We start from the raw sequence: 15874 nt of genomic DNA, 5'->3' as shown, positions 1-15874 counted from the left end.
CTGCATTTATGTCTTTGGCAAACCCTCTGTAGCATGAGTCTATTGCTAGTGGTCATTTTTAACTTTTACAGTTGATTCCTAGCTATATGAAATAACATCAATTTTCAATTTTTTATGTGTGTGTGTGTGTGTGTGTGTGTGTGTGTGTGTGTGTTGGGAAATAGTATTTTAAGGTGTGTTACCTTTGCTTGTGTTGCATTTGTTTAATTCTGTGAAGCTGTGTTACTTTGCCTATCTAGAACACTTGATGGTCTAATAAAGAGCTGAGTGGCCAATAGCAAGGCAGGAGAAAAGGATGGGTGGGGCTGGCAGGCAGAAAGAATTAATAGAAGGAGAAATCTTGGAGAGGAGAGATCTAGGAGTGAGAGAAGGAGGAGGACATTGGGGGCCAGCCACCCAGCTACACAACCAGCAACAGAGTAAGAAATAAAGGTATACAGAAACAGAGAAAGGTAAAAGCCCAGAGGGAAAAGACAGACAGGCTAATTTAAAGTTAAGAAAAGCTGGCAAGAAACAAGCCAAGCTAAGACTGGGCATTCATAATTAAGAATAAGCCTCCATGTGTGATTTTATTTGGGAGCTGGGTGGTGGGCCCCCAAAGAGACAAAGAGTAAGAAAACAATTAACAATATATATGTCTGTATGGGTATATCCTGAGTGTGTGTGTTTGTGTTTGTGTACATGCAAATGTGTGCATGCCTGTGGAGGATTGAAGAGGGTGTCAGATACCTTGGAGCTGGAATTACAGGTTGTGAGCTGCCATATGAATGCTGGGAACTGAATTCAGGTCCTCTGCAGAAACAGTACAAGCTTTTAACCCTGAGCCATAAAATGAATTTTGAATATTGTCTGTGTCAGTATTTCATGAAGTAAGATGAGGTAATCTCAAAATTTGGTTATTAAGCATCATGGATGCTTCATGGTTAAGTGGATTCTTATGGCAGATAGATACAAACAGGCAAGTGAGCTTAGATATGTCAATTCACTTCTCTTATCTGGATTCCCCGTGTGTAGGGTGAGGAACATCTCCATCAGGCAGGAGTTGTGAATATTCACTGAGATATGACAGGTGAAATGATTTACTTGGTGTCCATGTCTTGAATGAATTTGGTAAATGTTGAAAGTAGTTAGTGTTTTGTAGTATTTCTTTATGACTGGATGTTCACTCACTCTTCAGAGGAAAATCAGGATTTTTTTTTAATTGCACTGCTTTCTCTAACATGATTTCTCTAACATGGTTTTAGTAAGGCTGATCAAAAATGGGAAGAGGAGCCATATGGTTGGTGCACAGGACTTGGTATTCCAGTCAATTACAGGTGTCATTTTAGCCAACCTTGTCCCTTCAGTGGGAAAACCAAACACTAGACACATGGGTGCGCAGACCAGTCCTGACTGTGCATACTCATCACACAGAACCATGATGCCCTCCTGGAAAGGCTCTTCCCTTTTGTACCAATAACAGCACCCTTCCTGAAAGTGAGTCTTGAGAGTATTGCTGTTTCATGGTGAACGGTGGCTTGCCCAGGCTCTCAGGGAAAGAATGTTCTGGAGGAACATTTAAATACCATGAGATAATCCTGAACTAGAAGTTGTCACAGTTGCTTTCCAATGCTTGAGTTATTCTCTGAAGGTGGCACCAAACAGGAGCCTTGCTGTGGCTCATACAGGAGAGATAAAAATAATACCCAACCTGGGGAATGGTTAGGAAGAGTAAGTATTAAAATTGTGATACATTTCGCTCAGTGGCAAGCATGTAAATGTTAAAGTTTTTTTGTTTTGTTTTATTTTGTTTTCTGTGCTATCATTCTTTAAAAAAGACAAAAATGGAAACAAACAAACAAACAAACAAACAAAAACCAAAAACCAGATTGGAAGGCTATAGACTCCTCCTGGGGCTGAGTCCTCCTGACACTACTGGTGTTCCTCATATAGAACGAATGAAAAATTCCTGTCTCAGAAATTTTATTGGAGAGGAGGAGGAGAGTCAATGTTAAGCAGAACAGTGGGCCTGAAACTACACACTATTTATTATGTCTCTAGCTAGCAAAATTCTACAGAGACGGGAAAGGCAGGCAGCTGGCTTCTCGTTACCTCCCACCCCACAACCTGTTTCTTAAATCGTTTGCTCTAGGACAGGGTGGCAAGCAAAGGAAGCAGGGAGACTCGTCACCCATCACAGGGTGTTTATTTTTGAAAATTGGTTTTCTGTTCAGTGACACAAAGATGATTCTTTATGAAATTGTTACCAGGGAGCTTCTATTGTAGACTTGAGATAACTCGGGGATGGAGTCATAGGTCCTCAGCAGCTCATTATAGCCAAGCAGAGTCATCAACAAATTCCACAGCTGCCTTTTCATCCCATCAACAGAGGAAGCTCCAGAGAAGACTGAAAATGAGCTGTGACCTGTTTGTTTTTTGTTACTCTCCAGTTAAAGGAAATAGAATTTCTTGAAAGTAAGACTGAAAATTGTGTTTTAAATGAGCACATATCATTGTAGTTTGTATCTAAGTTTGTATTTTGTTTGCTGATTTCCCTACTCACTCTTCTGATGCTGTGATAAAGCACTCTAACCAAAAGTAACTTGGGAAGGAAAGGGTTGATTTGGCTTACACTTCCAGGTCATGATCCAGTACTGAGGGAAGTCAGGGCAGGAGCTCAAGGCAGGAAGAAACTGAAGCAGAAACCATGGAGGAATGCTGCTTGCCAGCTTGCTCTCTAGCTGATGCTCAGCTAGGTTTCTTATATAGCCAGGACTCACTTGTCTAGGGATGGTGCCCCCATAGTGGGCTGGCCCTTCCCATATCAATCATCCATCAAGACAGTCTCTTACAAACATGGCCACAGTCCAGAATGATCTGGGCAATTCCTCAGTTGAGGTCCCTGCTTCCCAGGTGACTCTAGGTTGTGTCAAGTTGGCAGTAAAGACTATGAAGGACAGTGATTTTTCATTTTAAAGGATGTTCGTATGCATTACCTCATTGTATCCTCATAGCTCGATGCTAGAGAGTTAGGGCAGGTGACACTCTCTGTATTTCACCTCTGCCTCAGCTTGTCCAAGGTTTATAGAGTTCATCAGGAACTGTCTCAAAAGCCCAGTCCAGCCACTTATCTAGCCTCTCTGCATCTGTGCAAAGTGATGATCTGGGTGAGGTGACTTTCTTTTTATTTTGAGGACTGGGTGTCAAACTTGTATAAGTTTGCCAGTATACCTATATATTGTACAAATATATACACAAGTCTTATACATGCCAGGCAAGTAGTCTACCACCGAGCTACACTCTCAGCTCAACTCCACCTGTTTCCTTAATTACAGCTTCTTTAACTGTGGGTCACAACCCCAGTGGGGTCTGAGTGTAGGGGTTACAAAAAATTTGGCAACAATCAAAGATTTTTCAGTGACCAAAAATCAATTCAGAATCAACTGTGCAATGAATCCAAGATGTTTCTGGTGGTGTTCACCTGTGTCATATCATGTGACTTCACTGTAGCCTTGGTTCTGAACACACACATATACCGTTTACAGTATGTTTACATCTGTTTACAGTGCTCCATCTGTCACATCGTTTCATGCTAAGGAATGTTTCCTGAGAGGGTTATGAATTTCAGTGTTTTTACTTTACATATAAAATTCTCCACTCCTACAGAGCGGGGATTTTAATATTTTTAAGCTTTTAATATTTTTCTATCAAGATACTTCAGTCTGTAAGTATCAAATTAATATATCTTTGGGTTGGATTATGTTCAAACATTTGGTTTTAAAAATTGCTGTTTGAGTTGCTGGCTTGAATTTAATTAAAAAAAATCATTTAATGATTCCTATAACTTCAGAGTTGGATGGGGTAGAGGTAGATAGATCTCTGAAGCTCATTGGCCAGCAAATCTAGCCAAATCAATGAGCTTTAGGTTCATTCATAGAGAGACCTTGTTTCAAAAGAGTAAAGGTGGAGAGTGATCAAGGAAGGTAGCAGTGTCAGCCTCTGGCACCCCCTACCACCACATGTGCAAGCACCCACACTATCAAGTATATACACCACATGCAAAATCACAGAATGAATTTTGGCTTGAGACTAACATAGAATTTCCAACAATTTATACAGTAGTCTCAGGCATACTGCTGCCATTTTGTATTCCACACTTATGGGAAGCAGCAATCTCAGCATTTAATTATACAGCCAAAACGTTAGTGCAACCAAAACATGAGTCGCCTCTAAAAATGTTGGGCATGTTCTACTGCTTCGGAGTTAAATGTTTTGCCAAGACCTAATTCTTAATATTAAAGTAAATCACATGTATCTAATTAGTATGCAAATTTACTTTTCTCTTTAATAAATATTAACATGGACTAGAGAATGGCTCTGTTGGTAAAGTCTTGCCACAGAAGAATGATGACCTGAATTTGATCCCAGTACCTTTAAAAGCCTGGCATGGTAGCATGCTCCTGTAATCCCAGTGCTGAGGAGGCAGAGACAGGACAGTCCCTAGGGGTGGCTGGCCAACCAGTCCAGCTGAATCAGGTACAGTGAGAGACCCTGTCTCAATAAGAAAAAAAAAAAAAAAAAAAAAAAGAATTGAGAAAGACATCCAGCATCTTCCTCTAGCATCCGCAGTGCTTGTGTACATTCATGAACACATATCAAAGAGCATACACCCATGCTCCAAAATGGTAAAATGACATGTTTACTCAAAAACTGGTTTCAAATGATTTTTTTATGATTCATTATTGGTAAATGTTTAATTTACTTATATATTTTATATACCCATACACCCAGGGCATAAACATTTCTCAGGCAAAAAGAGGACTAGAGTAGATATAGATTGAATATTTCCATGACAGGTATGTTTCACTAAATATAGAATCAGGGTTTTTCATGTCAGTGAGCTGTTTAATGAGAGATTTCCTTAGTGATTTCCCAGGGACCAACCCATATCCTCTGCACATGTTTGAAGACAACTTGCTCCTGCTGGAATCTTCACTCCTGTGTCTTCAGGCCTGTCTAGAGCTAAAGGAAGATGGCTGCCCTGTCAAGTTGTAAGCTGGAAGAGCTAGAGAATGACTACCGCATGTGCTGACTGTTCCCTGAATCCAGTCCCTGCCCTCTGACCTCTGCTGTCCCTAAGGACTCCCACATATGACTGTCTTTCAATCTTTGACTCCAGATCTGCTTCTGAGGGAACCAACACACAGTTGACCCAGTCTCTGCACCAGCTGTGAAAGCCTTTATCTCACACACACCAGACTGGGTTGAGGTGCAGACCTCCCAGGTCCCTTACCCTTTAGGTGGAGGACTCTGAGATGACATGAGGGGAGGGCTGAGTACCAGCTGTCTACCATGGTCATTAGTAATACACATTTCCTTGGTTCCTTCCTTGTCCCTCCTCCTCAATTTTCTTCCTGTGTTCTCTGTTCATAAATCTCTGACTCAAGATCTTACTTTCCCTCACATTTGGGAAAACTGGGACTTGACAGCAGCCTCAACCCTTCCAAGCAGAAAAGTAGTAAAACTTAATGTTCTTCAGATAGTATAGGAGCCTTTCTTCTCTAGTTCTTTATACCGCTATGATGAGCCCACTGTCCATCATGTCAGCCTTATAAATGTCCAGGGAGTCTAAAAAGCTTAGCTGTGCACAGTTTACCTCTCACATGTATTGCATGTGCCTATCCCCATAAGTAGACTGTTTGCATATCTATAACCCATGATACATTTGTAAATTTTGCTTTTTTTATGCTAAGCAGCCTTGGTCTGTAGTAGGGTTGACTGGGGTGAGTTCTAAGGATGTAGATTTTGAACTACTATAAACAAAACTGGTAAAAGTCTATTTATTGTTTTTATTTAATAGAGAACTTATGTTAGAAGTGGTGAGTTCCTAGAATATTGGAAGATTTGTAAAGAAATAGTAATATGTACCAGAGAGAGAGAGTCAGAGACAGAGACAGCGAGAGAGCTTTCTGTTCATGTGGGAGATAGTACCAAGTGAGGTCTAAGAGCCTTTTAAGTTGTGCAGAACCACATCAAGGTGTTCCAGATGCCTAGTAGTTAATGAATATTCTCCTTTAGTGACAGTAAAAAGGCTCGAAACTCAAAGCTGTGTTCCCTTCCAGTTGGCCCCTTCCCTGGCTCCTTGTGGTGTTTGCAAATCAAGCTGTGGCTTTTGTTAGCTGCATCATTACAATAAAGATTTTGGAATCAGAATTGAGCTGGCAATTTTCTTGATGATGCATAAGGCAAAATAGGGCACAGCCTGCATTTCCACAGCTGTATTGGCATCACCCAGTTTAATGGCTTAAAAAAAAGATAAGCCCAAATAAAACAACTTTTGTTCGTCATGTAGGCCGGTGTGTTCCAGGCAGCACAGATCTCTGTTTTATAAGCTCCCTGCGAGGTTCAGACTTGTAAATCTCATTACACACCCGGGGCCCACCTTACAAAAATCCTTGTAGAATTTGATGTGCTCCTTGGCAGGGAGGGATTTCATTTTATATAGCAGAATTGTGACCTTTGAAAAAGATAATTACCATAGCTCCTTGTAACCAAGCCATCCAGAAGAAGTGTCGCTTATTATATGTTAAAAGGCCATTCAAAATATTTTTTTTTCAAAAATACCCCATGTAAAAAAAGCAACATTGCCTTCAAAATTATCAAACATATCACTCTTGCTGTCAGGAAATGTTTGTCATACTTAATTTCTTTTCATTTGAATTTACTTCTGCTGCTTTTCTCGGGTTCTCTTCCCTTTGGGGCTAGGAAATACTGAGTTCACTTTGTATGTCCTGGAGCTAAAAGAAAAAACAAAAACTGAAACTAAAAAGCAAAAAACCAGAAATGAGAGACAGCATTAACACTTCATTGTATATTAAATATCCTCGAGTCTTTCAGCCTGTCTTCCTAAGGCTCCACTCTCTGTTCCCAATTCCATTCTTTCTTACTTGGTTCTTCACCTGGACTTCAGGTGTGAACGAGATTCTTGTGTACAGAGCACAGCAACATTCTTGCCCATGTGTGTGCAGCCTGGACCTCAGTTACCTGTAGATCTTTAACTGGGGTCTGTTGTATTTTTAAAATGTGGGGAAGGAGTCACAGCATACAACAGGACCTGCGTGGGGGGTTTTTTGAGGGGGGGAGAAGCAAAAGGGGCAGAGACTGATCCCTGGGGATAAGAGCTCAGGAAGAGAAAGAGACAGGGAGGTGGGCAAGGCTGCTTTTTATAAGGAAACTTAGCGAATGGGCACAGGGGGTGCTCTTAGTGGCTGCAGCTGAGGATATATCCTGTCAGGAGCTTAAGGGCAGGCCAGTACAGATGCCTCAATGCTAACAGGGTCTCCCCAGGATTTTGTGTTAAGAACAAGAGGCATCTGGTGGTGGTGGTGCACACTTTTAATTCCAGCCCTCAGGAGGCAGAGGCAGTGAATCTGTGAGTTTGAGGCCAGCCTGGTCTACAGAGTGAGTTCCAACATAGCTAAGGTTGTTACACAGAAAATCCCTGTCTTGAAAAACCAAAAACAAATAAAGAAACAAAGCAAGAGGCATCTTTGTCTTTGGGATCCCCCCAATTTCCCTGGTAACAAGTTAAACAACAGAAATTTATCTCCCAGTTCCAAGGCCTCAAGTCCTCTGAGATCAAGGTGCCTCAACAGGTTTCTTCTGAGGCCTCTCTCCTTGGCTTGCCAATGGCCACCTTTCCCCTATGTCTTCATATGGTGTCCATCCCATCTTGTTCCTCTTCTTACAAGAACAGCATTCATACTAGATTAGGGGTCACTTTAGTGGCTTCCTTTAACTTACTAAATGGTGAGTCCATTTGGCCTAACCAGGTGTTCAGCTGCCTCTTCTTAGATGCCATCACATTACAGCCTCTAGGCAGAGGTACTCATGGGAGATAACAAAGTAAGAGGACCCAGAGCTCTCTCCCAGCATAGCAACATGTAACAAGGACACTGTAGGGGCTGCTGTGGGACCCCTGTCTACCTGACCAGTCTCCATCTCCAGTTGTTATCATAGTATCTGGGTCCCTCTCTCCCACTCCCTTTTCTTTCCCTAGGGTCTGGAGGTGTGGCTCTTTGATGCATCATGGTCAAGGCTGCAAGGCTATGACCATAGTAACCCTGGCCGTGGCTACAGAGTTAGCTGCTCTATGTAATGTGCATACAAAGTTTAATATGTCAGCTGAGATTGATTTCCCTTCAAACTGTTTTTTTGTTTGTTTGTTTGTTTTTTGTTTTTTAATTTTAAATGACTTGTGGTATTCTGGATTGAGCTCAGAGCTCTGTGTACCTCCAGCCCTAAATTCTGTCCTTTTAAAAAGCTTATTTATTTATTGTAAATTTTTTTTTGCCAGTGAATATCTTTAGCACATGAAGGTAAAAATAATAACAATAGGGGTCGGGGATTTAGCTCAGTGGTAGAAAGCTTGCCTAGCAAGCACAAGGCTCTGGGTTCGGTCCTCAGCTCTGGAAAAAAAAAACAAAAACAAAAACCAATAATTCTATTATCTCCAAGGCTTTAACCACTCCTTCCAACTTCGATTTTCCAGAATTATGTGCACACCAGTGGCACATAGAAAGGTCTAGACAACAAGAACATGACACCAGACCTGTGTGCAGGCCAAGTCGTCCTCCAGACAGACAGTTTAGGCTCTTGCAAGAGGATCTCAGGGGGACATCTTTAGGTTTGTAAACATAGCAGGAGGAATATGAGGCAGAGCTCACAGCCAGGGGTACTGCCTCCAGCCCCCTGGGTGGGCCTTGGGTTATGTAGCCAAACCTGTTCCTGATTTCCCGTCTTCACTGGGGTGGGTGCTGCCGTCTAAGCCCTTTGCAGGATTTCAAAAACAACAGCGGCTACAAACAATGGCAGCTGCTGAAGAATGCGCTATTTTTGCAGAGAGCAAGATGAAGGGGGTCCGCATTCCGACTCCCCCTTTCAGCGCTGGGAGCAACCTGTGATAGGACTCAGCCATGCTCTCCAGCGGTCAGATTCATTTCACAATGGCAGAGACACAAATGCTTTGATACAGGGCCTGGAGGTCTTTGAAAGGCAAGTGGCATTATTTATATTCCTTATGATCATTATGTGCTGGGATTATTTTCCCAGTAGGTGATGTCTCTTTTGCCCATATTTATGAAGCAGGGGAGAAAGCATTTAATGAATTTCAAGAGTGTTATTTGACTGTAAAACACATCTCAGTATATTCACATGTAAATAACCCTTTGATTTGTTCTCTCTGGTGACCTTTTATCTTTGGGGGCTACATCACAGTTTGTTGTTGTTTTCCATTTTCAAATGGGAGGCTGGATGATAATAATGAAAGATTATGCAAAAAATCCATGTTTAAAATAATGTTGATATGCCACTTGGGCTGTAGGATAATTACAGTAATTTGGCTATTACACTATATGGAGGCAGGAGTTGGTTGGTGGTAAACACAGCAATAGGGGTGATTCAAGGGATTTTCATCCCAACTGGCTGTTTGATCCTGCTGACTTTTCTCTTGAAAATCAATTGCTCTCTATGAATACTCTGAATTCCCCCTTGATTAAATTGGCTGTCAGTGGGCTGCACCCATTACGTGGGGGTCGCCCCGAGTTCGCTCTGCTTACAAATGTGTTTTTATTTTGACAACTCTTAACCTATCATGGACCAAATTTAATCTGAGCTAAGAAACAGAGGAAGTAATTTACTAAAAACACAGTCTTAGTACACGGCAGCAAACAAAGGGAAATGCAGTGCTGGGCTGCTCGTGAAGCCCGCTCTTCTGCTCCTGGGTCACAAGCTTTCTCCTCCTGTAGTTTGCTTGATCTTTGGCATTTTCTGACATCCAGCCAAAGACCTGGGAGAGGCATCCGGAAGCCTCTTTATCTCCTCATAGGTTTTAATAAACCCTGCCTTTTGGAATCAGGGTTAGAAAATTTGATTTTTTTTTTCTTGAAAATGACCATTAATATTGAAGATGAAAAAAATTATTAGCATGACTGGGGTATAGTTTTTTTGTTTTTGTTTTTGTTTTTTTTTTGGTGTGTGTGTGTGTGTGTGTGTGTGTGTGTGTGTGTGTGTGTCTAACTCAACAGGAAAGAGACTATCTTTTTTGTTGAGTGCTGATTTAAGTCTACATAAAATATTTGGCAGTCAAGAGAAAAAACAAACTAATCACAGCACTAGCTCTACAAAACGTGTTCTGTAAGAGTTATGGGAAAAGCACTCAGTTTCTCCCAGACAGAAATGCCCTGTCGATGCACAAACACTGTCTTGCAGCAAAATGATAAAATAGAGTTTATTCTGGAGTCGAAGATGAGTGTCCGTGGCCTGGGCACACAGATTCAGACTACCCCCAAATACTGTGGCCTGATGGAGAAACAACTTTATGGAGTTGTTTTAGTAACAAAATGAAGAAATTTATAAATAAAAGCATTTCCAAGGCATTGGTGGAAACATCAGGTGGATAGGTTACAGTGAAGCAGGGAAGTCATGGGTCTCAGATGCTCTGTGATAACATTCTTAGCCTTTGAGTTAGTCAAAGCTAAGAGATCTATCTTATGGTACATTCTAAAATGGTTTTTGCCTGAGAATCACAGGATGTTTGGTCAAACACAGAGATGGGCAATGAATGTCAATTATTTTATTTTATTTTTTTGGTGTGTGGCGGGGGAGGAGACTGAAAATAGTTCCAGATAATTTGGCTCTAAACCTGCAAAATTCCAGCTCTCCTTTATTACAGAAGAAACAACCTTAAATTGATGGGGGTGGGGGTGGGGGGGGGGGGGGGGGTGGGGATGTTAGTTTAGCTGTGGGTCCTTTTCTTTCAAATGTTAGCAATATGAGGCTGAGTCACCATGTTCCCTGTAAAGAGGGGCATTTTCTTCTCCCACTGAGAAGTTTCCCAGGCTGATTCTTAATTCCTTCTATATTGGCTCCACCCTCACTTTTTGGGTGGAATTTCAGCTCTGCCCAGGATGGCACCACTGGTGCCTACAGCCCTTGAGGTCTCCTTGGGTGCTTACTGAGTTCACCCTTCTGGCCTGTGCGGGCTTCTGCCTCTGCAGGTTGCTGCTCCATGACCACTTAGGCAAATGCTCTCCTTAGACTTCCTGGGTTCTGTTTCTGAGCGGGTGCTGCTGCTGCTGCTGCTCCTCTCCATCACTAGTAGCCCAGGTGGGCCTTGAACGTGCTGTGAGCTAAGGGTGACCTTAAAAGTTCTGAGCCACCTTCACGGCCCAGGTGCAATGATTATAGGCATTGCGCCACCATGGTTTTATGCAGTGCTGGGAATTAAACTCGGTTTGGGTCATGTTAGACAAACCCTCTACCAGTTGAGCTACAGTCTTAGCTCTGCCATATGTCTTTTAATTTGAAAAGCAAGATCATTTACATTCAGAGTAAAAAAAGGGAATTTATGACCACTAACCAGCATTTCAGAAGACACGTAAAAGAATCTACACACATAACAGGAAGATTAAAAAAAAAAAAACCAAACAATCATAGAGGACAAGAAAGAATAAAACCCACTGCAAAAGTGGATCAGGAGACAGTATATAGGAAGCACTAGAGAAACAGCAAAAGGGCAGCAATCAGGATGCCAACTGGGGACCAAGTATTCCAATCCATGAGTCTCAAAGAGCCGATCTCATTCAACCCACCACAACATACAAATAACAACGGAAATGATTGCTTACATTCTGTCAGATCATAATGGAAAAAAAAAAACAACAAAAAAAAACAACAACTAGAAATCAGCAGCAAGAGAAATTAGGCAAACACATGGAGATTGAGTAATATACTTTAGAACAGTTATTGGGACATTGAAAAAATAAAGGGAGCCTTAAAGACTTCCTACAATAAATGGAAAATGAAAACACTATAACAGAATCTGTGGGACAGAGCAAAGGTAATTATAAGAGAGAAGTGTATAGATATTAATGTTGACGTTAAATCAAAGAGTCTGGTAAGATAGCTCAGTAAAGGCTCTTGCAGCCCAGCATTCAGTTCCCAGGGGCCACATGATAAAAGGAGAGAATTAACTCCTACAGGTTGTCTTCTGACCTCCACATGTGTGTAAACATGTATTGATTGATTGTGTGTTAGCACATGTGCGAGCATGCGTGTATGTGTGTTTGCATGCTACAGGATGAGTGTTGAGGTTTGAGAACAATTTTGAGGAGCTGTTTTTCTCCTTCTTCTACACGGGTTCCTGGGATTGAACCTAGGTTGTCAGGTTTGGCAGTAAGCACATTTACCCACACCATTTCACTAGCCCAGCATCCACCAGTTCAATAACTATAAGAAAGATAGAAGCAAAATTAAAATAAACTGAAAAGTTATAAAGATGATTTTTTAAAATAAAGACAGGAGAGAGAAGAAAGCGAGAATTGGAAAACAGAATATTCAAAATGTAAAGAGGAGGAAAGGCAGGAGAAAGGGAGAGAATGGGAGCAGAGGCTATAATGAATTTTCCTGTTATTAGAAGCAGAAGAGAAAAAGAGAACTAACAAACTGAAAAGAAAAGAAAATAAGAATTACATATATAAAGAACTAAAAGCTATAGATATATATACAACCCAAATACCAAAAAGGAAAGTTATTAATATAGTTACAAACACATATTTAGATTTATTTATTTGTATTTTATATGTTTGTAATTTGCCTGCATGTGTATCTGTATATGACATGTTTCCTTGGTACCTTCAGAGGGTGTCAGAATCCCTGGAACTGGGGTTACAGACTGTTGTGAGCTGCCATGTGGATACTGGGAATTGAACCTGGGTCCTCTGCAAGAGCAACAAGTGCTCTTAACTGCTGAGCCATCTCTCTAGCCCCTTAATATAAATATAAATATGTTTAAAGATTAAAGCATTGTCTCCCTGGGGGTAGTTGTGTAGGCAAAAGTAAGAAGTCCCTAATAACATTCCTCTGCTTTTTCTGATCTGCACCACTTGGATAGAACATGGGCTATGGGATGTTTACTGGTTTGTTCAGGGTTGTTGTTGTTTTCTGTGTTGCTTACTCCTCAGGCAGTGAGCGTGTGGATAGGGTGGGCACAGAGTCTGGTTACAATAGCTTTGTTCCCTTGCTCACTAGTGCAGGGAACTGGAGTTCCCTAGGCTGAAGTCTACTCCAGACAGATTCACTCCAGGAAGCTGCAGGCCTGGTGGATTTTTCGGGTGCTCCCTGTAGCCCACACCCAGAGTAGGGCACGCACTACTGTCCAGGAGGTGCAGTGTGTCAGTTGTCACACACAACTATGTTTTCCTGAGGCCGGGACCTCAGGAAAGTGAAGAGCCTGCGAACAGAGACACTATGCCCCACTTTATGGCTATCAGACTGTGGAAACAATAGACCCATGAATTGGAATTTCCCCAGGAGTCTTATGCTGGGAGAAAGAAAAGGCTGAAGCCTGGTGTCAGATAGAAGAATTTGTCTCCCAGGAAGGTATTTCATACATGTTCCTCTTCCCCTCACTGTCCCCCACAACACGCCCATATAGGGACATAGACACATGGACACCAACAAGGACACAGACTGGAACACAGATATGGACATGGACATACACACATAATAAACAAATCAATAAAATGCAAAAGAAAAAAAAAACTTAAGAGATTGTATAGCAACAGAGCTGTACCCATGAAGCCGCAACACTATGGTCACCTACACAAGAACCGCACAGTGACAGTTGGTATGGCAGTGTGGACAGGGAAGCTCTCACAGGGCTCCTCTACAGGCAGCTAAGAGACTACTTCTTCAGGGACAAGCTCCCTATAGGTTATCTGACCCCAAGTTGTTGGCTCTGAACACATGCAAATATGAGCATAGACTAAACAGACACAGAAGGTTGTATAAATGTGTGTGTGTACATACACATACATGTATTTATGTAACAATAATACTTGAAGAGGTCCTGACTTTGAGAGGTAATGGGGGCACAAGAGGAATTGCAGTTGGGGAGAGGGAGGAGTAGGAATAATGTGAATACAGAATTCATGTATGAAGTCCTCAGCAACAACAACAGTTGAGAGCAAGCCAATCAGCAGCATTCCTCCATGGTTTCTGTTTAGTTCCTGCCTTGGCTCCCATTTATGACCTGTGACGTAAAGCAAAGGAACCCCTCCAAATAGAGTTGAAGAGATTTGTCACAGTTCTGGTGTGTCAGCTCACCTTGTAAGTGCCACTGGAATCAAAACAGTGGGTCGGTGAACCACATCTTGAGCAAGACTGCTTCATTATAGTTTCTGTTTGTCCTCTATTCAAACCTAAACCTCATGTCAGCATCTCGAAGATGGATTGTAGCCTCTGGACCTGGTGTGGCCACATTGGATAAACCTTTCTCCACTTTTCACCATTACTTCTCTTTAATTGGCCTACTGAGGAGAAGTGGCTGAATCTAGCTTCTTAAGTCAGGTAACAAGGCCAGTCCCCAGACATAATTGCATGTTTTACCTTAGATCTCACTCTCTTCAATGGCCATCATACCCTCTGGTTTTAAAGGGAAAGAGATCTGGATTCTGTACTGCATCTCCAACCTAGATCCCACTGCATCTATTTTTCAGTGATACAACTTCTGTGGTGGTTGGATGGCACATCCGTGGACCACATGGCAGACATTGGCTTAGACACTGTGGCAACACTTGCTTTGAGTTACAAGCAAAGAAAAGACAGAGGAGCAAGCTTGGGTGCAACCTTCTCAAAGCTGCCTTCTCATAGAGCACTGAGCTTTCATACTGGGGCATGCTTCTCCAGTGCCAGTGCTTCTCCAGTGCCAGTGTTCCACACTCAGCTACATTCAGCCTGCCTCTCTTCAGTGCTTCAGTTTCTATGCCCATTTAGTTCACTGTCTCTTCTTCCTTCCCTTTCTGTCACTCCTCCTCTCTGTGGATGGGTTGCGCTACCTGCCCAGTGTGAATGGGCTTTAGCTAGCCCTGTCTTCTGATAACCAGACTTTCTGTATCTATCCAAGGGTGTCTGTTTGACATTAACCATCAGTGTGTCCCCTCAAATGCCCACCACAGAGACACAAGGAGGGGGCTGCTACTTGCTTCTAAGCCACCATCGTCTCCTCTCTAATTAATATTAGGTGAAAGACAAAATCCTTTCCTGGGGGGCCCTCTGGGATACTACTGGTTCTGTGACAGTTGAACTCATACAGCCAGGTGCGGGGATTGTCAGTCTTCTCCCAAAGTGGAAACTCCTTCAGAGGTGTGGGTTGAAGAAGCTGTGTCTACAGGACACTCTGCTGCTGTGGGATGCCTTTCTGTATGCTGTGAATATATGTTGCTCTCATTGGCTAATAAATAAGCTACTTTGGCCTGTGGCAAGGCAGCTTAAAGTCAGGTGGGAAATGCAAGTAGAGATACAGAGAGAAGGGTGGAGTCGGGGGAGACGCCAGCCTGCCAACCAAGGAACCAAGATACCAGCAGACCAATAACGCCATCGCCACATGGCATTGCACAGATTAATAGGAATTGGTTGAGTTAAGTTATAAGAGCTAGCTAGCAAGAAGCCTGAGCCATAGGCCATACAGTTTGTAATTAATATAAGCCTCTATGTGTTTATTTGGGACAGAGTGGCTGCAGGACTGTGCGCGACACAGGAAAACTTCCATCTATACTCTGCTCATTTAAATAATGTCGTTTCCTGTTGCTCCTTATTATTCAGGTGTCTGCAGTTTAGTTTACTACATCATCAGGGGTGTTTATCTTTCCACATTTACAGCTGGGAATCTTCCATATGATATTGCCTTGCCTGTGTCTCATAAACTATTAGCAAGTAATGTTGATATTAATATTCTCATCATTGCTATTTTATGATTAATTCTTGCTTGTAATTATAGTCCCTTCTTTTATCTAAAATTCATTTAGGGAAGCAGTTTGGTTGCCAGTTGGTATGA

At 42.1% G+C, this 15874-nt stretch overlaps 1 protein-coding gene across 1 annotated transcript in view; it reads left to right on the top strand.

The window, feature by feature from the left end:
* The window catches only part of Cfap61 (cilia and flagella associated protein 61), a 295900-nt gene that overhangs the window by 43680 nt on the left and 236346 nt on the right, over positions 1 to 15874 (top strand). The gene's annotated exons all lie outside the window — the stretch shown is intronic.

Source organism: Onychomys torridus, chromosome 4 (genome assembly GCF_903995425.1).
Source record: "Onychomys torridus chromosome 4, mOncTor1.1, whole genome shotgun sequence".
In the NCBI taxonomy this organism is placed as follows: Eukaryota; Metazoa; Chordata; class Mammalia; order Rodentia; family Cricetidae; genus Onychomys; species Onychomys torridus.
This window is presented reverse-complemented; position numbering and strand designations above follow the sequence as displayed.